Below are 25,039 nucleotides of genomic sequence, written 5' to 3' on the forward strand. Positions count from 1 at the left end.
GTGTAGTCCAACCTAGATCAAAGTGGAAACGACTCTTGACATTTGGGTTCTTTTTAAGAAAGAGGAGTTTGATTAGTCACTCATAAACTGGAATGACCACATAGAAGCATATAAATTATTTGATGAAATTGCTTCTTATTTAGAATCCTAGGGATTACAAGAGAAATCTTACTAATTAATCGTTTGTTCTAATTGCTCAATTCAGGCTTTATTTTCCCCAGGCCCCCAGATTTAATAAATACAAATAAAGGATGTTCAATGAAAAATGAGCTTCACGTGACAACAGATAATTTTTAATATAATTTAATCTTAAATATGTATTCTAATAATTACTCATTTTTTAATTTGAAATGCACATTTAACAGGGCATTCTGTATTTTATTTAGCAAGTTTAAATCTTACTCTGTCTTCCAAAGGGGTTTTGGCAGGATTGTGTAATAAAAAAAGGGCTGTCTTGAAACTACTATCTTATAAACATTAGATCTGATTCTCACTCTTCTTCCCCTTGTAAATGATCATAACAGCAAAGTACACTCCTCTGCTTTATTATTGTAAAGTTAGGAAGATAAAGTATAGGAAAGGTAGATACATCCAATATATCCAATGAACAGAGGTAGCTAAATCTCTTCTTATTATTCCATTATTTGCCCTCCATGTTTATCAAGATCTCCCCAAAACTTGACCTTCTCTTAGTCTCTGAGTTTAGCACCTTTTATGATCTCATTGTCTCCTTTCTCATTTTGCATTCTATGATTCTGTCTTTGGTACCTCATTCTTACGAACTGTCTCAAATTATTTGTTCTTCTGGTCCATCTACTCAGGCAGATCCTTATCGCCAAGGGGAAGGAGTTGTAATATTAGAATGACCTGGGGAACTGTTTTCTAGCTGGACATTCCTGCTCTCCCTTTCTGCATCCCTGATAGAGAAGCCTGGTCTAGTGTGAATGAGTGGGAGAAAAGTCAGGCTATTCTTCTCAAGTCTTCATTGGTAGAAAAAACCCCATTGTCTGTGTCTAGTTTGCCTTTTTGGAAGGTGTTTCCAAGAAGAAGGTACAAACAGTCCTAGAAGTAAATGTGTGGCTCTTCAGTTGTACCTCCCTAGTTATCATTACTTCTATTAAAGGAATTGAAAGGCAGTGTAGACTTGAAATGAATATAATTTTATATGTTAAAGATATCCTAATTTAAAAAGGGGAAATGAGTTTTTCTTTCTGTTATCTCAGTGGCCACACTTTCCTGCATTAAGAGCACTTGCCACAGAGATCATGTGAGGCTTCCAGGCATCATGGGGGTATCCGAGTGCCTTCCATAGCCTGGGTTTGCTGGTGGCCCTGCATGTAATCACTGCAAACCCAGGAGTGATAGGAGACAGGTGTAAAGTACTTTTAGTGCGCAAGTACTGGTTCAAAATCATGGCCACAAAATAAAAGTGGGAGGACCTTCAGCTTCACACCCACACTCCAGAAAAAAACCCACATTATCATGTGTTTAGCTTTGGGCACATATTTACAATGGAAAGTGAAAGTGAAACTTGCTCAGTCTTGTCTGACTCTTTGTAACCTCATAGACTATACAGTCCATGGAATTCTCCAGGCCAGGATACTGGAGTGGGTAGCCTTTCCCTTCTCCAGGGTATCTTCCCAACCCAGGGATCAAACCCAGGTCTCCCACATTGCAGGCAGATTTTTTACCAGCTGAGCCTCAAGGGAAGTCGAAGGTTACTGGAGTGGGTAGCCTATCCCTTCTCTACAGGATCTTCCTGACTCAGGAATTGAACCAGGGTCTCCTGCATTGCAGGTGGATTCTTTAACAACTGAGCTATGAGGGAAGCCCTTTACAATGGTAAAATATATTGCAAATTTCTGCTTATTTTTAATGTTAGGATTTCTTCTTTTTTTACCCTTTTAACAGTGGATTTTTTTGTAAACATTGAAAAGGTAAAACATTCTTAAAAAAAAAAAAAAGCTAACCTTTAAAGCCATGTATTTTCTTGGCTGCTTTATTTACTTGTATTTATTGAATGTAACTGTTCCTGCCTGCATGACATGTGAAAACTCATTTACTCTCAGTTGAGCTAAAGCAGTTTGAAGCTCAAGAGAATGACATTTGGCTCTGCTTGTCAGACAAGCTAGTTGATTATGTAAAAACACTTAGTTTGAATGCAGAGTTTTCTCCAGGGAGGAGCAAAAGCAATGATTGAAATCACTATCATATTTCAGTCATGGAGTTGGTCATTTGGAGGCAGATGAACTTATCAGGAATTCCTGAGCAGTACTTTGCAAAGGCCCAGTGGACTCGTCCTTGGAAATGGGAAAGGTGAGCAGAGCGGTTCAGCAAGTGCCCCCAGCACCTTGGACTCTCTCTCTTTGGAACGTGGGTTTATGTCTGTGGTGGAGCTGACACCATGCCAAAAACACCTCATTACTGTGGTGTGATTGAGGTCGCGCCCTCTAGTCACTTCATCGAAGTCTCCAGTTTTCACTGGAAAGTAAAACACCTTCAGCGAGTCTTCATGAGGAGGAAAAACCCGGCTTCGGCTTTTCTTCCCATAAAGTCCCTGCTTGCCAGGCCTGAGTGCCAAGGTAATTGTCTGTCTGTCTGCAGCTGCTTGTAGCCGCCCAGATGGTAATAATGCTGACACCTCAGGGTCAGAACTTCCCCTCCAGATGTATTACAGAATCTCTGACAGAAACGGCAGCTCAGTACAAGAGGGAGGTCCTTGCAGATGGATCTGGGGTGGGGGGTGGGGGAGGGGGCGGGCATTTCTCAGGTTGTAGAGAAAGCTGAGCTGTGAAAGGAAGAGACGTGGAGGAAGTAAGGTGAAATCTGAGCTCTGTGGCTTCCAGAGCAGATTTGCAGAGCTGTAGGAATGGAAGAATGTGGTGCTCTAGCTTAGTGGTTCTTGTGCCCAACAGGATACAAACAAGTGCTCTTAAATAGCCTCAGAATATTTGTTGTTGGTGCTGAGGTTTGTGATGAGGGCAAAGGGCATATGCGGTTGTTGGGACCACAAACAAGGCCTAAACTAGAGAGCTGCCTGTGTGTGTGTCAAAAATGAGGGATCATTTACGAGTTTGGGGTTAACAGATACACACTCCTATATAAAAAAGATAAACAAGAAGGACCTTCTGTATAGCACAGGGAACTATATTCAGTGTCTTGTAATAACCAGTTGTTGTTGCTCAGTCACTCAGTCCTGTCTGACTCTTTGCAACCCCATGGGCTGCAGCACTCCAGGCTTGCCTGTCCTTCACCATCTCCCGGAGCTTGCTTAAACTCATGTCCATTGAATCAGTGATGTCATCCAGCCATCTTGTCCTCTGTCATCTGCTTCTCCTCCTGCCTTCAGTCTTTCCTAGAATCAGGGTCTTTTCTAATGAGTCAGATCATTGCATCAGGTGGCCAAAGTATTGGAGCTTCAGCTTCAACATCAGTCCTTCCAATGAATATTCCGGATTAATTTCATTTAAGATTGACTGGTTTGATCTCCTTGCAGTTCAAGGGACTCTCAAAAGTCTTCTCCAACACCAATAATAACCAATAATGAAGCATAATCTGAAAAAGAATATATATTTAGTATATATATCATCTATATAATGGAATCACTTTGCTGTATACCTGAAACTCTTTGTGACCCCATGGACTGTAGCCCACCAGGCTCCTCTGTCCATGGGATTTTCCAGGCAAGAATGCTGGAGTGGGTAGCCATTTCCTACTCCAGGGGATCTTCCTGATTCAGGGATTTAACCCGAGTCTCCTACATTGCAAGCAAATTCTTTACTGCTGAGCCAGAGAAATACATATGAAACTAACACAATGTAAATCAACTATACCTCAATAAAAGAATAAATTAGAAAAATGAATGTTTGAGACATAATCTTAGAAAAAAATTCTAATGTGGGAAGACATTTGAGTCTTGACCCCTTTACTGGATGTTGGTAAGGTCAATAATACAGGGAAAGTTAATGGAAGGAAGTGTCACTTAAATACTTATTAATTAGCGAGTGGTTCCAGAATTTCGAATCTAGTGATTTGGGGGTTATGAATATGAATTGGGACTACATCTCCTGAGAAGAGTTTCTGCTTTATTTCTCATGTATGTGTATGTGTGTGTATATATATATATATATATATATATACACACACACACACACACACAAACATATGGTAAATGTATATATTTGCCATTATATGTATAAACAATATTGGAAGCTAAGGGACTGAGGATTTGTGTTGCAGAGTAAGTGTTGTAAGCAATTGATTTGATGAGAGCCAAGTGTGTCAATTTACTATAAGAAGCCAAGAAAGAGGGTGACCTATGTAACTTCTGGCTTAGCACAGCATTCTTTAGTACGTATTATATGATCTTCTGTCTCTCAGTGAAGGTTTGCAACATACAATCACATATTTGTGTCCTAAAATGCCTAGAGAGAGTGTATATATGCCCACACACACCCGAGGCAGTGTTGTGGCTTGTGTTGGGATCAAGTTCTAAAATCAACAAGTGGAACAGAAACCATGAATTATAAACTTGCCCCTGGAAAGCTTTGAAGTTGCTTATAAAAATATAAAAACAGTATGCACAATTTTGTGTTTAATAGTAACACTTGTACATGCTAAAGTGTAAGTGCGCATAGAATGAGCTAGACTGAAGAAAGAACAAATGCAACAGTTTCATGCTGATATTTGGATGTTAAAACTATTCCACTTGGCATAGACAGCAGGCCTCAAAAACAGCTTTCAAGTCCCTGTTGGGATGGGAGCCTGCATGATTTTAAGGGGTTCCTGCTTTCTGGCATTTTATCTTAATAGTAGGGTGCTGTACTCCTAATAAATACTTCTTTTATTTTGCAATGATGAAGATTAGAAAGGTACTGGAATCTCAGCTCCTGGAGGTTGAGTTCTAAAGCCTGTGCAGAAGGTAAAGGAGTATATGATGCAGTTCCACTTCGCTTTGAGGAAATAAACTGCAAGCTGAGTTGATTTCACTTCTGGAAGTCATTTTCTTCACACTTTGTTTACCTGCACTTGTTTTTATTTTGGTGGAAGGTGGATTTCATCTCCTGAGGTCAGCACCAATTAATTAGTTTACTGTATCTGGTAAATTATATTTACCATAAAACATGCATTGTCAGTCTCTCTCTCCCTTTTATTTTTTTTTTTTTGCAGTTCACTTTGCTTAGGCGGTGTGTGTTGGGATGTGTGTGTGTGTGTCTGTGTGCAGTGAGTGCCTGAGTGTATCGGGACATCTTGTACAAACCTCTGTCAATGCTTGTGTGTGAGGGAGGTGCAGCCATGCCTGGAATTTCCTACACCCTGTGGGAGTGAGTCCAGCAGAAGCCTTCTGATTGGAAGACAAAGGAAGTTTGTGTGAAAATTCAATCTGAGGGAGGAAGGAGTCTGGCACGGGGAGCTGGGCCCAGTAAGAAAGACTTAGCTGGCAGTGCTTGTGAGGACGTATCTGAAGACAGCATGGCCTTTTCCACTCAGGTCTCTCTCCTAACCCAACGCTCTGTGTACTCTTTTCTGACTCCTCTAGAGAGGAGCAGGGTGGACTGTTTTCCTAGAGACTCTGTAAGAGATGTGGCCCAAACAGCATAGCCTTGGTAACCCTCTGATAAGGGCAGCTCAAAAGACAGGATGGGACAGAAGCTGTGACCGTTTGGTGCCTTGACACCTGATGCAACAGCAGAAGTACCAGTAGAATCAGAATTATTTATGAGCCTGTGAGTCTCTCTCGGGGGGACTTCCAGAAATTGGTGAAAATACAAAGCAGAGAAATTTGAATTATTACTGTAAATGTGACCACATCTGTACCTATAGGCTAGTGAGGCTGAGACACAATTTGTTTTTAATCTCTATTATTAAACATCCTGGTGAATGGTAATTATTTATTTACATAACCACTCCCCTCCTAGGCTCTAAGGCCTTGCCAGCCAGGACTAAATTTTATTCATCTTTACTTTTCCAGAGTCTAGCTTTTGCCCCAGTACACAGTAGGTGCTCACCAAGTGGCAGTGGTATTTTTTAAGTTGAAAGAGTGCTTTCTGTGTGTGTTGATTATGGAAATAACTATCTGAAATATAAAATTATTGGATTGAGAGGAAGAGGAGAAGGCTGGTTTCTGACTTTATTTCCGTCTTTGTAGCATCTTCCTTTACATGCTATTGCCAGGGCATAAATAAAGTAGCAGATAGAGCTTCCTGCGTGAGAGGAAAATGCCAAATTAGAAATTGGGAGAAGAACCTCAGAATACCCCATTAGATCAGAGCAGTTGTGTTTTTAAACAGAGGTTGGATAAAGGAGAAGAGTATTTCAGCTAGAGGCTTTGAAGGGCTGACAATGAGTGCAGCATAATATAGGGCTCAGTTTATTGTGTCTGAATGAATGCGGTGGCATTTCTAGACTGTAACCTATACATCTGTTTTACGGGGGGAGGGGATGAGTGAGGCAACCCAGGAGAGGAGGGATTAGGGTTGTGAAAATAGAACCAGTGTGAGGGGCTGAAGAAAGGGATGTTAGCAATGACCCGGCTCAGCCACTTAGGCAGCTCTGCCACATTCCTCAGAACAAACAACCATTAAAATCCAAGTGCACAAAGCCCGTGGCAGGCTTGGTAATGACAAGCTCTGTCAGCACACTGTAATTAACATGAGGTGGTATAATTTATAAGGAATGTACTATGCAGTTTAATGCCAACACAGAGCAGGGAATATCTGTAGCCTCATCCCTCGATGCAAGCATCTTTCTCTCCATATGGTCTTTATTTATTTATTTTTTTTAGACTCACAAAAGCCTTTGTCACACTGAGTTAGTTTTGCACAAGGCACAAGTGCGCCTTGCAGGAGACCCTTCACCTTCCCTCCCCTCCCAGATTAATCAAGAAGGACAGTCTCAGCAGACTGTCTTTACTGCACATAATTAAGCAGTTCTGAATGCTCAGTGAAACTCAAATGGGATGGCACGGAGCCTGGTAATATGACAGTTAATGGGATGAGACTAGCACTTATTCTGCCTCTATAATAAGCAAAGGCTTTTTCCTTTCCACCTGAGGACAGGAAGAGAAGGAAGCAGTCACAAAAGATAACAACAGTGACAACGTGGGGTTGTTGGGCACCTCTCTCCACCTTTTGTGATAGTCGCCAAAAAGGAAAGTGTACCCGAACTGGAAGTGTACTGCTTAATTATCCTTGCTTGGTGACTGTAATGAGCACAGGCTTTTACTTCTGCATAGCTGTGGATTGGTGTGAGAAGCATTCCCAGAAAATAATTTTAATGGAAGGTTTATAACCTCTCTACTCCTCTTATGCCTCCTACAAGCCTTTAAGCTAGTCGGAATATTGCCTTAATCCTACTTCTTTGGTGATGTGGATGTTTAAGAAAATGATGTTATTTTGCCTTTACAGGATGGTCAACATAAGTGTGTGTCATAAAGGACCTTTAGCTAGGACCTTGTGGCTTTCCTCTGCTGACCTGCACACATAAAAATAGCATCTCTTTCCTTCCCCCTAAAGAAAGAAGCTGGGTAAAATTACCTTTGAGGCAAGAGAAAATACAGTGGCAGGAACCAGGTATCATTTTTAGCTGCATAATCTTCGTATCACAAATTAAAAAGGCTTGTTGGCTTTGTCCATTGAACAACTGGGTTAAAAAAAAGAAAAATCTGTTTGTGCTTTGTGAGCTGTGGGAATAACTGGCGTAAGGCAGTCATTAAATGATCCCGCCAAAGAGAAAACATATCAGACATTCATCTGAGAGGCAACCACGCAGCACCAGGATTCTGTACTATTGTGTTAGGAGACATCCCTGGGAGGCAGAAATCCAAAGGATCAGAAACTGGCATTGTATTGAGAAATCAGTCCAAGTGACTACTCTGAATCATTTAAAATGTAATTGTCTATAGAGAGACCCTGAAAAGGGATCACTTACAATTACCATTTCCAGGGAGGAAGGAGGGGCTGGTGGCCTGACGGTCGTAAGATTTGTGGAAAGCTGAGGTTTGGAGTTAGGAGTTTGTATTTTAGGCTCTGCTGCTGACCTTCTGCGTTTCCTTTAGAAAGGGACTTGATTTCCTGAAGGATAAAGGAGAAAAACGTCATTCAGTGATTTGAGGCTTTCAAGTGAGAGGGAGTCATCAGAAGCCTGCCTGATCAGCATTCCAAATTCTCTTCCTTTAGGGACTGTTTTCTAAGATTAGAGATGGCATTTGGCTCCTGAGAGTGTTTTCTCTGGGTTTAGCTGAGAATGCAGGTGTTTTGCTTGAGAAACTGCTGCTGGAAACAGTGAGAAAACACTCTGTTTCGGAAAGGTAACAATTTGGAGAACTGAAAACCTTCACTTCCTTTCCATAAGGAGGAACAGAAGTCCTTTCATTCACATCCATCATATTTTATTTCAGATTCAGAAACCTTTTCATTTCAGCAGAAATCTCAGCATATGTTATCTTACTCCAAAACAGCAAATGGTGGCTTAAAATACACTTCATGCATTTCAAATGCTTACTCTCAAAACAATATATATGTATGTATATATACATTTCTACTCACATGGCTCCCATTTCAGCAATTTTGTAGGGTTTTTTTCCCCCTTCTTCTTCCCTTTTCTGTAAACTGTGCAAGCATGAAGCACATGTAAAGAGATTTCAGGAGCATTTTGTAATTCTTGAAAGGTTAATTGCACTATTTATAGACCAGACTGTAAAGTAAAAACCCTCTGCATGACCTTTCGGGGTCACCGTAGTAATAGCAACCTCAGTGGAGCCCTGACCAGTCATGAATTACTGTCTGTGATACCAGGAATGCTGACAGTTCAATCACAGCACTGTTTCAATAGAGAACTCCATATATTTAAAGCGCTGATACTGTTTTCCCTCTAAATGACAGCCTTGACAGATGGGCCAAAAGCACCGCAGACGTTTGAACAAGGAAATAGAGAGGGAGCCGGCTGGAAGCTGGGCTTCACGCAGCCAGCCGAGAATGATGAATAGAGTGTGATTGTGTCTGACAGGTAGTAATATAACTATTCATTCACCACAGCACACCTGGAGCACACTATATTAAATGGTACAAGATGGAGAGATTCTGGGAACAGAATAGGAAGTGTGAATCCCAGGCTGAGTTTAGGTACAGCAAGAGAAGAGGTCAGGGGTGAGGCAATATCAACTAGCTCAGAGAAGGCTGTAATTAAATTATTTGCTTACCAAAGTGTTTCTAATGTTTTGCTAACATGTTGCCAGGATCATTACTTCAGCACATCTGAACACTTCAAATAAAAGCAGATTTCCACCCCCCACTCCCTGACAACTCCACTTATTTCTTTTCTCATCTGAAGTCGCTTTCTCTCTTGCTGCTGATGTTGCTGCTGCTCCAGATCATTGTCCTAGAACAGTTGAGAGAAAGGTTGATCGGCTAGAGGGTCATCACCCTGAGTAAAAGCAGCCCCTCCTGACGCCAGCCCAGTTCTGCTTGGACCAGGGCGCGGAGACCAGTCATTGTGAGTCACATAACTGGTGGACATCCACCCAGGCGCAGAGCAGGAGCCAAGGACCTGATGGGGGAGAGGGTTGTGGGCAAGTATTTGCCTTTTGTGTGGAAAGTCAGCAGAGACCCTGAGATGCCCCTGCCCAGTCAAAGAATAGTTTGCAAATCAAAGCAGGAGAATGGGGGTGCAAGACTCGCCCCCAAAAGAGTGTAGGACTGTTTTTTCAGAACTTATGACCTCTTTTCCAGCCTTCCACTGCACCCATGGCTAAATATTTTTCAACCTGCCTTAGCATTAATTTCTAATTACCAGGTCTGACTGTCACATTCTGAAAGCTTTATTCCTAGAAAGTATTGTCTCATCATAAAATAAGATTGAATGGGCTCTCAAATCTGCATTTTAACTTTACTTACACATGTCTTATATAGTAACATCTACAGAAGGAACTTAAAATGTCAGCACTCAGATAGTGCTGTTTTACTCTGTGTGTGTGTGTGTGTGTGTGTGTGTGTATAAAAGAGAGACAATATAGACCACATTCTGTGCTCAGTCTCTCCCAGATAAACAGGGAGCCTGTTCTGGACCCTAGCTTATTTCTAAGATCCTTGGGAAAGGAAACACTTGGTGGTGGCTTTTACACGGTGAATGTTCATCAGCTGCCGCCTCAAATTAGTTGTGCTTGTCACTTCCTTTATTCACAGGATGCTGTGATGGCCAGGGAGGTTACGCTGCTGCCATGGCTGCGCGGTTTGGAGAGTCCCTCTGGGAGCCGAGATCCTGGTCACTTTTGTCTCCCTGCATTCCATTTTCTCTTCGTGTCTTTGTGGCTGATTGGGCTAGTCTGAAGCTGACTCTGACAGCAGGGTCACTGCCTATGTAGAAGGCTCTGTGCACCCGACTTCACCATTTCAGCTTTTCCTTTCTCATGAAAATCACGTTTTTAATAGATGGAGTTCTCTTTTCCCAGCTTACTGCGGGGTGAAACCATGGGCTTAACACTTAGAGAAGATTTTGCATGTGACCTCTCTGATGAGCTATGGAAACCCAAATCCAGTTAGAAGTGCCCCTGCCCCACCCTGGCCCTGACAATCCAGGTTTTTTGCCTCCTTCACATCCTTCTTCTCTAGCTGGTATTCATCCTGTTGGTTACCGGGTTATGGATATATCTTTTTCTGTGTCTTCATCTGTGTCTATAAATCTATATATATTTTATCTGTCTGATCTCAAGAAAGAATATTTAACAGCCGTTGGTTTGAATCTGACCTCAAAACCGTGCGTTTCGGAGAATTGGGCAAAGTGCAAAATCCTATTTGATAGGTTTCTTAAGAGAACTCAAGTGAAAACTTATAATAAAACCTCACAGTTTTTTAAACCTCTCAGTAAGATTCCCCCCTCCCTGTTAGTATTTGCTGTGGGCATTTTGTGCATATACTTTTAAAAGCACAAACCAATGTTTCTCCAAATGCCTCTCTCTGCCTTCTTTTTAAATGGACTCTGATGTATGTACTGAACTGAGTTGAGCACGGTCATTGTGTAGCCTTGTATCTAATGCGTATCCTTTTTCACTCTAGTTGAGGGGCTACACAATGCTTAGTGCTGCCAATAAGGGGCAAGGGACTGTTTTGCAAAATAAGCAAATTGGATTATCCAGTGTATAAATAGGCACTCAGTCTTTTTTTCCCATGTAAATCAGGAAAAGCAATTTGCTTGTGTAGGAAAAAACCAGCACCGCTACCCACACTTCCCCGTCTTGGCCGGATTGGGAGTTCATTATAGGTGAGGAGAAGGAATTTGTTAGTACCCTCACTGGTTGGGGACAGTAATTAACTAATTTGCTTTCATTTTTCTGCAGTTTAAACATAGGTATTATGAAAAATATTCTTTTGAATAACCCAAAATCCTTTGGGTTGCATTCATATTAAGGCAGTAAAATGAACAACTGGGTTTTTAGGTTCTTTAGCCTTGGCCAAAGAAAAAAACTACATGCAGATTTGCCCAGTAACTTACAATTTGTGGTTAGTGCGACTCAGACTTGGGCATCACAAAGATAAATTGAACTTGGTGTCTTTTAAGGAACAGTAGGTCAAGGTTGCCATGGTGTAAATTGGGCATTATTTGAAATGAGACACCACATTACTTCATTTGTGCATTGAAGAAAAATTGCTGATTTTTAACAACTGTTTTCATCTTACTAGAATAAACCTGAAATGTAGTCAGAATTAATATTAGCAATTTAATGGTCTTGGACACCATGCTGGTTGGGCTTCTTTAATCATGACTAAAAAGGTAGAATTATAGTAGAGTGAAAAGAAACTTAGCCGTCATTTTGTCCTCTTCTTACTCTAAACATGAAGCGGCAAAGCTTAAAGCTAGAGCACCTTGTGGCGGCTGGGGGTTGGACTGAGCATCCCTGCCTGCAACATCTCTGCTGATTGAACAAAAGAGATGAGCCATAAATTATTGACCTATCCAGAGAAAAGCTACACAGAATGGCTATAGATAGCAGTTTATAATGTTTAGTTAGGAGTTTGCATAAAATGTATAATGAGTGTACATTATGATTTATACTTATTCTCACCTGCTTTCTCTTTTAATCGTGTCACAGGTGGGCATTTGCTTTTTATTCAAAGAAAATTTCATTGAAATATAGTTGATATACAATGTCATGTTTCTGGTGTACACCAAAGTGATTCAACATACACACACACACACATATATATATATGTATGTATGTGTGTTTGTGAATATATATATAAATTCTTTGTTTACATTCTCTTCCATTATAACTTATTGTAAGATATTGAGTAGAGTTCCCTACGCTATACAGTAGGCTCTTGTTGGTTATCTGTTTCATATATAGTAATGTGTATATTTTAATCCCCAATATGTAAGTTATCCCTTCCCCCACAGCAACCCCTATTTTTTATTCTTTCTTTTCTTCCATCCCATTAGTCTGATTGTCAGTCTTGGGTTGATAATCATAGAAAAATAAGGGAGGGGGGGAAATTGGAACTTTCTAGATAAGTGATCTTCCGGAAAAAAAAAAGAGAAGAAAAGAAAGTGGGTCTGGGGGGCATAGGTCAGATGTATAAATTATTAATCTCTGTATTCTTGTTTATGGGCCATGGCTAACTCGGGTAGGTTTTCTAATCTCCATTGCAGAGTTAACATAGGCACAACTCACGGCAGCTCTAAGTATTCTGTATGTCAACGCCAATTAGGGCTGCTTCCTGGTCACCTTTCTCATTGTTCTGCTCCTTGTGTTTGGTGTCTCGAGCAGAGCAGTATTTGTAACCGAAGATGATGATTGGTGCACACAGTTCTGAGGAAGTGGAGTTTATAGCATTCCTCGCATCAAGGGCAGCAGCCTCTGAAGCAAAGCACAGTGTCCCTAGGCAGAATGAAGCCAGGACTGTAAAAACAAACTGAGCAGACAGCCAATAAAAAGACCAAATCACATCTTCCATAGTTTTAATTTACGGGGGTAAATTATAGAGGATAAACTGAAAAAAAGAACATGATTTAATGAGGCATTTTGACTAATACTGTATTTTAAAGTGCAAATGGCATGCTTGTAATGGGGGAGAGAGAATGGGGAGTAAACTGGTAAAAGAGCATTACACTAAAGCCTGCAGGTAAATATTAGGCTTGAAGATGAAAAGCTGCATTTTGGAAAAGTGTTATTGATTGGAATTTTCTCTGCAAGTACTATTTTAGGACACATCTATAGGATTTATTCCACACAATAGAGGATTGCAGTCACCGTGTCAGGATCTGCCTTGCTCGGGCATCAGACTTCAATTAGATAATGACCATGGCAGGGAGTGAATAGCCAGAGAGTCATTCATCTTTCTCTCTACACAACACAGTGTAACGGGTGTTTCTGATGATCCGTGCACATTGAATTAGGTCATTGCTGAGTTTGTCGGCCTTTGAGAGGCTGTGCATTTACATGTGATGATTTCACCAGCCCCTTTCTCTTTGCTCTCCCTCCTTGCAAACAGCGTCTATTGTTCAGGAGCCCATATTGTAGTGGATATCTGAATTTATGTCCACAGATTATAAGCAAAGGATACCACCACAGTCCATAATCAGCTCATGAGCATTCGGCTCACGTGAGCCACTGTGAGTACAATTTTCAATGGCCTAATGTGACAGGTAATCATAAATTAGTATTTGCTTTAAAACAGCGGCAGAGTACACAGCCTGCATACTTAAGGAGAATGACTCAGTAAGTAGTCCCGCTCTGTAATGAAGTGGGAGCTCATTAAACAGATGCTATCTACTTCACTGAGCTGCACGAGCAGCAAACAAACCAAATGGAAATGTTTCAACAGAACACTGCAGTCAACCAGGACAAGTTCAGGTTCATTAGCTGTGGCACCATCTACAGGAATTAGTCACAGTAATAATTAAATAGTTGCTTGCTAATTTATCATTTTACATTTGCTGCTACATTTGCATAATGTGTTGTGTCTCCCCCTCCCCATCTCTGGTTACATTAAAATGCCACTCGTCTGCATGTAAAAACTGATAACTCTGTGATTAAAAAAAAGACATCGGAAGCACCCATATTTGGCAGTTGGTTGGTGATAACCTTGTTGTTTACTTCAAATATTTAAGCTGTGTCTCTATTATAATACTGGCATCATGTCACTTTGACAAGCTGCACTTAGGCCATCCCGGGAGGAGCGAAAGACCCAGACTTGTCTTTAAGCAGCTAGTTGGTGAGTTGGGTGAAATAGGAACTCAGCAGCCTATATTGCTAAATTAACCTGCTATTAGGAAGACCTTGGCATGCAACTCTGTAATTTCAGTGTCCAAAGATGACAAAGCCATGGAGTGAGACTTAATGCCCTACAGAGATCAGGACCAGTTACTCTGTGGGTTCCTTGGGGTCCTGTTGAGCTGATCTGTCCTAATTGAGAAACAAAGTTATACCGTCTTTATCCTGTGAAGCACAGTCTCTTAAAGCTGATGGAAAGTATCAAAGTTCAGTAGTTACAGAAGGATTTAGGTTCTTAGAGGGAACTACTCAAAACCATAGTGATCAGCACTTAAAATGTTCATGAAGTCACAGGATTCAGATAGCAGGGTGGGCTGGTGAGGGAGTGGGAAGATTGTCAGGCGTTCAGGACGGGACGAACAGAGTTAAAGGACAAGAGAGGAGAGAGAGACAGAGAGAGAGAGAGAGATGCTGGTCCTTATATATTGTGTCTGTGTTTGGGTTGGTTGATGAGGTGGTGATAAATTACTCAGTGGAACAACACAGAACAAGGACAATTTTTCAGGGTTTTCATTAATTATCCCTCATTGTTATTGATATAAGGTCCCTTTATAATGTAAAATAAATCACTGAATGCTTTCTTTCTGTTCTTAATTCTCTTCTTTCTCAGGGTTTCACTAGCAGCCTAGACAGCGTGTTTTGGGTTGGAATAGTGATCTACAAAGCTAGCTAGGGGTCCTTGAGAGAGAGAGAAACCAAGAGTGAGGCAGACACCAAAAGCAAATTCTACTTCTTGCTTCTGTTTGGTCAAAGTTGGAGCACAGACAGAGAACATAACATACTCTTTTTCTGCCCTCTTCGCCTTTGTTGTGACCATTTGGAGACATTATCTTTTTGGCAGTGTAAACTAATTAGGTATTCTCAGATTTTAAGATCTTTGTGAGTATGTGGGTAAATTCTACCTTAGTGGTGTGCTGCAAGAGAAGGTGAAGACATTCAGAGAACATTAGTGGCCAATTAAAAATAAAGATGTGTAAACTGAGGAGCAAGGAGAAGCACATTATGTTTATGACAAAGAAACAGGCAGTGGAAACTGCCATTCAGTGTGTTGGCATGGGCCATTAGAGCTTTCTTAGAAAATCAAAACATACGCCTCTTTGTGAAGTCTGAGTATGCATATTGCCTCTGTTTTGTCAGTAAATTTAGGGTAGTAGAACATGAATTTTTTTTTAATGTTAAAAAATTCAGAGAGTGGTCATTCAAAGATTTTATCTGTTCAGTAGCATCTTTTCCTTTCAGGAATTATCCATCCTTTGCATGCAGAGACTGAGAAGCACAGGGTGTCATATCCCAGTCCCCCTGGGTGGGCACACTCCCTGGACTGGTCACCAGAGTACTGCATTCCCAGCCCCAGTGATTGGCTGGCTGGCTCTGGGGTGGTCACATGACCCCACAAGCTAATTAGAACCTTTCCTGAGAGCTTTTCTGGGGTAAGGAAGGAACTCTCCATTTCCATCAGGAGTGCTGCCTATAAAGTTTTGAGCTGCTATGGCTATCCTGTGTGGAAAGGACTTTTCTAAAAATAAGTCCAGTGTGAAGAAAAACCAAAAGGAGAGACAGAGAAATAGGAGTAAGCCATTATTATTTTTTTTTCTTGCTTAAGCCATTTTGTGACTGTTTGTTTGAACTTGTAACTGGCAGAGTCTTGAATAACATACTTACCCACACTTCCATTTTATGATGGAAACTGAGGTATAGTTGGTAGAAATGCACAGACTGTTAACTTCCAGCCCAGTCCCCTTTTCTCTTGTGCCTATATCAGCATATTTTAGATTAATTCTGTGGTCTGAATGAGTCCTTGTAAGTAATTTAGTGACTCCTTGCAACATGAAATAGTATTTTTTTGTGTTAATCAGTGAGAATATCTATAATAATACTAAACGAAGATGTAATATTTGAAGAAACATATTCTTGGGGCTCATTTTCAGAAACCAGATTTTCACTGTATTTAGCTCAAACCCATCTTCATTTACAAACTGGTTTCTTCCCTTTTCATGCCATCTTCATCTCAGCTTCTCAGCCTGACTCAGAACTGTCTTTCTCAGGAAGACTTCTGTATGTCCACAGCCTTGGAAGCCAATCTGCCTTGATATGGTTCATCATTTCCTTCTGAGTCTTATCACACTTGCTTTCACTCCCGCCTCCATCCCCTGTGTTTATTTGCCTAATATCAGTTCCTTCTGCAACTTGACTTAACACCTTTTGAAGGCAAGAATTGTTTTTCTCCACCACACTGTATCCTCAGGCTAATACAGTATTTAGAGCAATTAGGAGATTTTTTTCTGGACACAGTTATGTGGATATATCTACATCTGTCTATAATGAGTAACTGTGTTATAATAAGAGACATTTGTGGTCTTTGTCCTTGGTTCCTGGGACAGTGATGCTAAAACCCATGGAATTTCCTTAGTGATAAGAGTGTCTTTTATTATTCATAAGGAGCCTCTTTTGACCATATCTGAGTTTGCATTAATGAGATGACTTAGGGTGGGGCCCTTCTGTAATCTCAGGATAGAAGTATTGTGATCAGAAATCCAAGTGCTTAGAGGGTTGGAGTTTTCAGACCCATTCACCCAGCTTGAGGAAGGGGGAGAAGATGCTGAAAATTAAGCTCTGTAAGAATTCTGTAACAAGGAGATTTTATGAACTTCCATGTTGACAAACATGTCCATGTGCTAGGAGGGTTGTTGTTGTTTACTCGCTTAGTCGTGTCCGACTCTTTGTGACCATGGACTGCAGCATGCCAGGCTTCCATGACTGTCACTCCCTCTCAGAATTTGCTCAAACTCATGTCCATTGAATTGATGATGTTATCCAGCCATCTCATCTTCTGTCACCTCCTCCTCCTCTTGCCCTCAGTTGTTCCCAGCATGAAGGTCCTTTCCAATGAGTGGGCACTTTGCATCAGATGGCCAAAGTATTGGAGCGTCAACATTAGCCCTTCCAATGAATACTCAGGGTTGATTTCCTTTAGAATAGACTGGTTTGATCTTCTTGCTGTCCAAGGGACTCTGAAGAGTCTTCTCCAGCACTACAGTTTGAAAACATCAATTCTTCAGCACTTAGCCTTCCTTATGTTGCAAGTCTCACAGTCATACATGACTCCTGGAAAAACCATAACTTTGACTATACAGACCTTTGTCGGCAAGTAATGTCTCTGATTTTTAATATGCTGTCTAGGTTTGTCATAGCTTAAGGAGCAAGCATCTTTTAATTTCACAGCTGCAGTTACCATCTGCAGTGATTTGGGAGCCTAAAAATAATAAGGTATGTCACTGTTTCCACTTTTATCCATCAATTTGTCATGAAGTGATGGGACTGGATGCCATGATCTTAGTTTTTTTGAATGTTGAGTTTTAAGCCAGACTTTTTACTCTCATCTTTACCCTTCATCAAGAGACACTCTAATTCTTCTTCACTTTCTGAAATTAGGGTAGTGTCATCTGCATATCTGAGGTTGTTGGTATTTCTTCCAGCAATCTTGATTCCAGCTTGTGAGTCATCCAGCCCAGCATTTCTCATGATGTACTTTGCATATAAGTTAAATAGGCAGGGTGACAGTATATAGCCTTGACATACTCTCTTCTCCATTTGGAACCTGTCTGTTGTTTCATGTCCGTTTCTGACTTGCTTCTTGACCTGCATACAGATTTCTCAGGAGGCAGGAAAGGTGGTATTCCTTTCTCTTTAAGAATTTTCCACAGTTTGTTTTGATCCACACAGTGAAAAGCTTTACTGTGGTCAGTGAAACAGAAATAGATGTTTTTCTGCAATTCCCTTGCTTTTTCTATGATCCAACAGATGTTGGTGATTTGATCTCTGGTTCCTCTGCCTTTTCTAAATCCAGCTTGAACATCGGGAAGTTCTTGGTTCATGTACTGTTGAAGCCTAGCTTCAAGGATTTTAAGCATTATCTTGCTAGCATGTGAAATGACTGCAGTTGTGTGATAGTTTGAACATTCTCTGGCATTGCTGTTCTTTGAGATTGAAGTGAAAACTGAACTTTTCCAGTCCTGTAACCACTGCTGAATTTTCCAAATTTGCTATTATATTGAGTACAGCACTTTAAAAGGATCATCCTTTAGGATTTGAAATAGCTCAGCTGGAATTCCATCACCTCCACTAGCTTTGTTCAAAGTGATGCTTTCTAAAGCCCACTTTCTTTGCACTCCAGGATGTCTTGCTGTAGGTGAGAGACCACACCATTGTGATTCTATGGGTCATTAGAACTTTTTTTGTATAGTTCTTCTGTGTATTCCTGCCACCTGTTTCTTAATCTCTTCTGATTCTGTTAGGTCCTTACTGTTTCTGTCCTTTATTGTGCCCATCTTTGCATGAAATGTTTCCTTGGTATCTCTAATTTTCTTGACGAGATCTCTAGTCTTTCCCATTCTATTGTTTTCCTCTTTTCCTTTGTATTGTTCACTTAAGAAGGCTTTCTTCTCTCTCCTTGCTGTTCTCTGGAATTGTGCATTCAGTTGGGTATATCTTTCCCTTTCTCCTTTGCCTTTCACTTCTCTTCTTTTCTCAGCTCTTTGAAAGTTCTCCTCAGACAACCATTTTGCCTTGTTGAATTTCTTTTTCTTGGGGATGGTGTTGATCACACCTCCTGTACAGTGTTACAAAACTCTGTCCATGGTTCTTCAGGTTCTCTGTCTATCAGATTTAATCCCTTGAATCTATTTGTCACTTCCACTGTATAAGCATAAGGGATTTGATTTAGGTCATACCTGAATGGTCTAGTGGTTTTCCCTACTTTCTTCACTTTGTCTGAATTTTGCAATAAGGGGCTCATGATCTGAGCCACAGTCAGCTCCATGACTTGTTTTTGCTGACTATATAGAGCTTCTCCATCTTTGGCTGCAAAGAATATAATCTGTCTGATTTCAGTATTGATCATCTGTTGTTGTCTTGTGTGTAGAGTTGTCTCGTGTTGTTGGAAGAGGGTGTTTCCTGTGACCAGTGTATTCTCTTGGCAAAACTCTGTGAGCCTTTGCTCTGCTTCATTTTGTACTCCAGGGCCAAACTTGCCTGTCACACCAGGTATGTCTTGACTTCCTACTTTTGCATTCCAGTCCCCTATGATGAAGAGGACGTCTTTTTTTTGTGTTCATTCTAGAAGGTCTTGTAGCTCTTCACAGAACCTTTCAACTTCAGTTTCTTCAACATTAGTGGTTGGGGCATAGACTTGGATTACTGTGATGTTGAATGGTTTGCCTTGGAAATGAACTGAGATTATTCTGTTGTTTTTGAGCTTGCACCAAAGAATATGAAGGCTACTCCATTTCTTCTAAGGGATTCTTGCCCACAGTAGTAGATATAATGGTCATCTGAATTAAATTTGCCCATTATGGTCCATTTTCGTTTACTGATTCCTAAAATGTCATTGTTCACTCTTGCCATCTCCTGTTTGACCACTTCCAATTTACCTTGATTCATGGACCTAAGATTCCAGGTTCCTATGCAATATTGCTCTTGACAGCATTGGACTTTACTTTCACCACCAAATACATCCTCAACTGGACATTGTTTCCGCTTTGGCTCAGCCTCTTCATTCTTTCTAGAGCTCTCTTCCCCAGTGGCATATTGGACACCTACCATCCTGGGGTGCTTCTCTTTTGGGGTGCACCCCAACTCCACAGACATAGAAGCAGCTCCTGTGCTCAGGGCCTGTCCAGGCCTCAACCTGTGTACCTCTTCATCTAGCTATTTATTTATATCCTTTATAATAAGCTGTTACACATAAATAAAATGTCTTCCTAAATTCTGTGAGCTGTTTTAGTAAATGACTGAAGCTGAGTATGGGGTCCCGGGAACTTCTAGTTTATAACCAGTTGGTCAGAAGGTGCCTTGGAACTTGTGACCAGTATCTGAAGTGGGTATATTCTTGTGGGCCTCCATTCTTAACCTGCAGGGTCTGTGCTGACTCTGGGTAATATCAGAATTGAATTGAATTCTTGGCTAAACAGTTGGTAACAGAATTGGAGTAATGGTTTGTGTCAGAGAAAAATCCCCCCAACATCTTGATCACATAGAATTTCTAGATAACATCAATAAGGTAAAATTGATATTTTATTAAATAAGTTTTACATTTTTCAGATATGGTTAATAACTGCACTGTGATTCAAATAACTGCACTGTGACAATGTTGATGTTATTAATGCCAAAGTTTAGTTAATGTGCAACTTGGGAGATATTGAGGGACAGTGTCAGTGATATTTTACAATCGTTTCTTTAAGGTAGATCAGATGTCATCTCAGAGCAAGAAAGCTGGAAGAATACTACTAACTCAACCTGGGGCTGTGCGAAGATTTTAGGAAATAGAATTGGTATTAATTTGAGTGTTTTATTACTGAATTTTTAAAAAGTTCAATTCAAATAACTCACCTTTGTTTCCTAAGAAAATACATAAGGTTACTTGATTAGAGTTAGAGAATAACTTATTTTGACTGTTTGATTGAAAGAATAGGCAAGAGGTTTGAATGTCCTGAAGTGTGTTTAAGCTTAGGCTTATTTCTGGAAGTGCTGTAATTCTGTTTCCCATTCATAAAATCTGGATTAATATTGCCTTACTATCACTTCCTATAACTTCATGGATGTTACGAAAATAAGTTGGCCTCTAGCAATAATTTTAACTTCACATTGAAGATAACAGTAAATACAGAATGTTTTTGCTCATTGTGTCTGTGTCTGCCATGCTACAACCGTGCACTGGAAGAACAAAAATGACAGTCCTATTTAGATTCTAAACATGTGAGTAGGGGCATACAATTTCTTCTCTCTCTTACTTGGAAATGTTCCTTCTGAGGAGAGTCCAATGACTGTCATGTCATACTGAGTCAACACCCTGGTTAAGTCCCTTATCATTCTCTAGGTTAGGACTCTAATCATAAGATGGGGTAGGACCATAATAAGGGGAATTCCCATGCCGTATGTGTTGTGCTGGGAGTAGTGAATTAGCATTTGATAAATAAATTAATAAGTAAAAAAACAGATAAAAATAAATTGATGATTGACTGTGAAGCACAGCACCACTTGTACTGGATAGAATCAAATATTATTTTGTCATAAGGGCCAGGGTCTTCCAGCCCCTGCCAAGTTTCTTTAGCACTAATTTAGGGTCCATTTGAAAGAGTAAGAGAAAGCACTAAAGCAATGATCATGATTAATATATTGAACAGTTGTATATGGCTTGAAGGATGGAAATACCTTCATCATTCTTGGTCTGGTTATATGTTTTCATTTTTAATCATCTCCAAAGGCTTCTTTTTGAGAAAGAAACTACATTTATTGGTCTCATAAAAGGTATATAAGATGGTGATAACCACCACTTTTGACAGATCTAAATTCTCTAAATAGCTGACATTTAATCTATAGGCTGTGAATTCAGTTATCATTGGAAAAGAAAAATCAGAGAATTGAAGGAAGGCAGAGCATTTTAACTGGTCAGTTAGTTTAACTGTATCTATGGACATCATTTAGTCTTTTGTTGGGGGAAAATATTTCCATTGAAGAATTTGCATGAGTACTTTATAAACATTTCTATACCAGGAATTTTGGAAGAAGACAACTTGACTTGACATCATTAAATACATTTAAAACTGGTCAAGTATTTTAACGTCTGATGGTAACTTCCTACTTAGAAACCTGGTTCTGCTTTTATGAAATAGATTCATGCAAGAAAGAGTCTGCACGCATAGTGTGTGGGTTCATGTCTACTAGTGCATTGCAAAACATGAAAAAACCCATGTACAAGATAAGCCATTATTGATTACAATTTCTTATCTGCAATCTGTATTATTTTTTGGATGCTTCCACACAGCAAATAACTTTACCTGCAATTTGCCTAGCACCTAATGTAATTTTATAAGTGCAAAGTTTGTATAGTAACCCAGTGTTTAGTCTTTTTATTTTTCCATATACTGACTTGTTTAAGTGCTTTGAAAAGTTTGTAGTGATGATTACTTGGATATGATCAGTTTTACATTAATCAGATGTGATGCCTATGCAGTTTGAATTACTAATTCTCTTAATTGTATTCATTATATATTATGAAATTGCCTCATTTGATCATTTTACTTGGAGACCATGTGGAAAATTAACTAGGATAATCCATTCTATTTAATACCTACCCTAATGTAAAATTATTAGAATAAAATTATAATCAATAATAACAGAAAATAACTAAGATTTTGCTTATTGAAGTCATGTGTTTGTTAGGAAAAAAACTCAGTTGTTCAGGATTGATATTTCACTCCATTTGATTGCTTGATTGATAGATAAAAATGGATGAGAGGATAGATATTGGCAACAGAATTTTTGAGCTACCCAGCAACGTTGAACTTCTTTGCTCCGATAGCCTATTACTGCTCTCCCTGTTTACCTTTAGAGGATGACTTATATGTGACTGTATTCCGGAGGAAAATTAGTCTCCATCTCTTTGACCAAGTATTGTAATGTCACTTTTTGTTACTAAAAAAAAAAAAAAGCCAACAAATTACCTGGTGTCCTAAGAAAGCTGATGGAGCTTTTGGTCTTCAGATGTCATCTGCAAGACCCTAGCCAATCAATTCTGTGCTACTCAATTTATCTGCCTTCAAAGGGTGAAGGACTTAGTTGAAGCTTTTGAGATTGGAATCTCTAGTTCCCGGGAAACTTGAGTATTTTGACCCTGGGGTCTCTACTGCTCAGCCAGTCCTCTGGCATCTGACAGGTCATATTTGTTGAATCCCGTAACCTTGATCCTGGTCCTGTTCCCCCGTGAAATGTGTCATCAGTTTTGTTTGCTCCTGAAATGCATAGCATATGAGGCAGAATATATCTGCTTCTCAGTAGCAGTCAAGCCACAGGAATTCTGAAACTTGTGTCACTGAAATGGCATTTGCAAGGAACTGGATGTGTCTGCATTAATAGCTTTCACATGGCAAGTCGGTCACAGGACAAGGCCTCTGTAGCAATTCTTGGCAATTTTTATATACATATAGATGATTTTTCCAAATACATTGGTCTTTCAGTTCTTTAATTTCCTTTTTTTCCAGTTATCTTGACTACTACCCTAATTCAGTTCAAGGAAGGACACTGGAGAACTTGTCATAATCAAAATGTCAACCACTTTTCCATATTCACAATTCAAAGTCTCTCCATATCCAACTCTAGCCTGCTATCTTTCAACTTCACTCCTTCTGATACTATGACTGCAAAAAGTATTTTCTGACCTTTCCAGGACCCACTGTTCCTGCCACCTTTTCATGATTCTTGTCTTTCCCTCTTATATCCTTATTTGCATCCTCATTTAGTTTAGCTTCTGTGGTCCACCCTTAGAATCATCCTTTGCATACATGCTTAACTCCCTTCAGCTTCTTACTTTGCATAATCATCTAGCAAAGCCCCATCCCTGGTTACATCCTCCTCTGACTAATCCAAGCCTGCACCTGTTCATCTAAATGTGCCTGGGGGAAAAACAAATGACTATGCTTCCTATTGTCACTTTAAATTCATGCGGTCTCAAGTTGTTTCTGAGTGCTACTTGGCAATCCTACGTCATTTCATTCTTCGACTTCATGGATGGCTGTTTTACACCTCTTTTCCCTCAAAGCTACAAACCTCAGTTTCCCATTATCGCTGTCAGCTATCAACTGTGTTTTCTATGTATCTCAGAAAACAGAAGCAGAGTATTCCTTTGATCCCTATGACTATGCCATCCTACCTACCAGCATTCGTGCCCATATACTCTGCCTTCCATACTGTTACTGTAAATAAATTGTCCATTCTCTCCTTTTCCATTTGTAGATTAGATCCCATTCCTTGTTGTTTCTCCCATTATTTCTCCTGCATCACCATTCTTCAGTCTCTACATTCAGTCACTTTTATCAGCACATAACTATTTAAAAAATTTTTGTTTTCTATTATAGTTGATTTACAATATATTATTTTCAGGTATACAGCAAGGTGATTCACCTATACGTATATCCATTCTGATTCTTTCCTCATATAGGTTATTATAGGCAGAGTTCCGGGTCCTTGTTGATTATCTATTTTATATGTAGTCTTTTCACTTTCATGCATTGGAGAAGGAAATGGCAACCCACTCCAGTGTTCTTGCCTGAAGAATCCCAGGGACGGGGGAGCCTGGTGGGCTGCCGTCTATGGGGTCGCACGGAGTCGGACATGACTGAAGTGACTTAGCAGCAGCAGCAGTGTGTGTAGGTTAATCCCAAACTTCTGATATATCCCACCCACCTCCCTTTCTCCATTGGTAACTGTAAGTTTGTTATCTAAGTCTGTGAGTCTGTTTCTATTTTGTGAATAAGTTCATTTGTATCATTTTTTTAGATTCCACATATAAGTGATATCATATAATTTTTGTCTTTGATTTACTTCACTTAGTATAATAATCTCTAGGCCTGTCCATGTTGCTGCAGATGTCATTATTTTACTCTCTTTTTTCATTGTATATATGTACCAAAACTTGTTTATCCATTCCTCTGTCAAAGGATATTTACATTGCTTCCATGTCTTGGTTTTATAAATAGTGCTGCAGTGAATATCGGGGTGGTTGTTGTTAGATGCTAAGTTGTGCCTGACTCTTCTGTGACCCCATGGACTGTAACTCACCAGGTTCCTTTGTCCATGGGATTTCTCAGGCAAGAATACTGGAGTGGGTTCCCATTTCTTTCTCTAGGGAATCTTCCCAACCCAGGGACTGAATACACGTCTTCTTCATTGGCAGGCAGATTGTTTCCGACTGAGCCAGTAGGGAAGCCCGAATATTGT

General features: G+C 40.0%; 2 long non-coding RNA genes across 3 annotated transcripts in view; one reads left to right on the forward strand and one right to left on the reverse strand.

Annotated features, from left to right (window-relative positions):
• The window catches only part of LOC123335110, an 81,378-nt gene that overhangs the window by 12,977 nt on the left and 43,362 nt on the right, over positions 1 to 25,039 (forward strand). The window lies entirely within an intron of this gene.
• Positions 3,407 to 8,066, reverse strand: LOC123466168. Its single transcript, XR_006641417.1, has 3 exons — positions 7,930 to 8,066; positions 7,536 to 7,641; positions 3,407 to 3,555 (listed from the first exon to the last, which is right to left on the reverse strand). It is a non-coding gene; the product is annotated as an uncharacterized LOC123466168 (long non-coding RNA).

This window comes from Bubalus bubalis, chromosome 9 (assembly GCF_019923935.1).
Source record: "Bubalus bubalis isolate 160015118507 breed Murrah chromosome 9, NDDB_SH_1, whole genome shotgun sequence".
Lineage (NCBI taxonomy): Eukaryota > Metazoa > Chordata > Mammalia > Artiodactyla > Bovidae > Bubalus > Bubalus bubalis.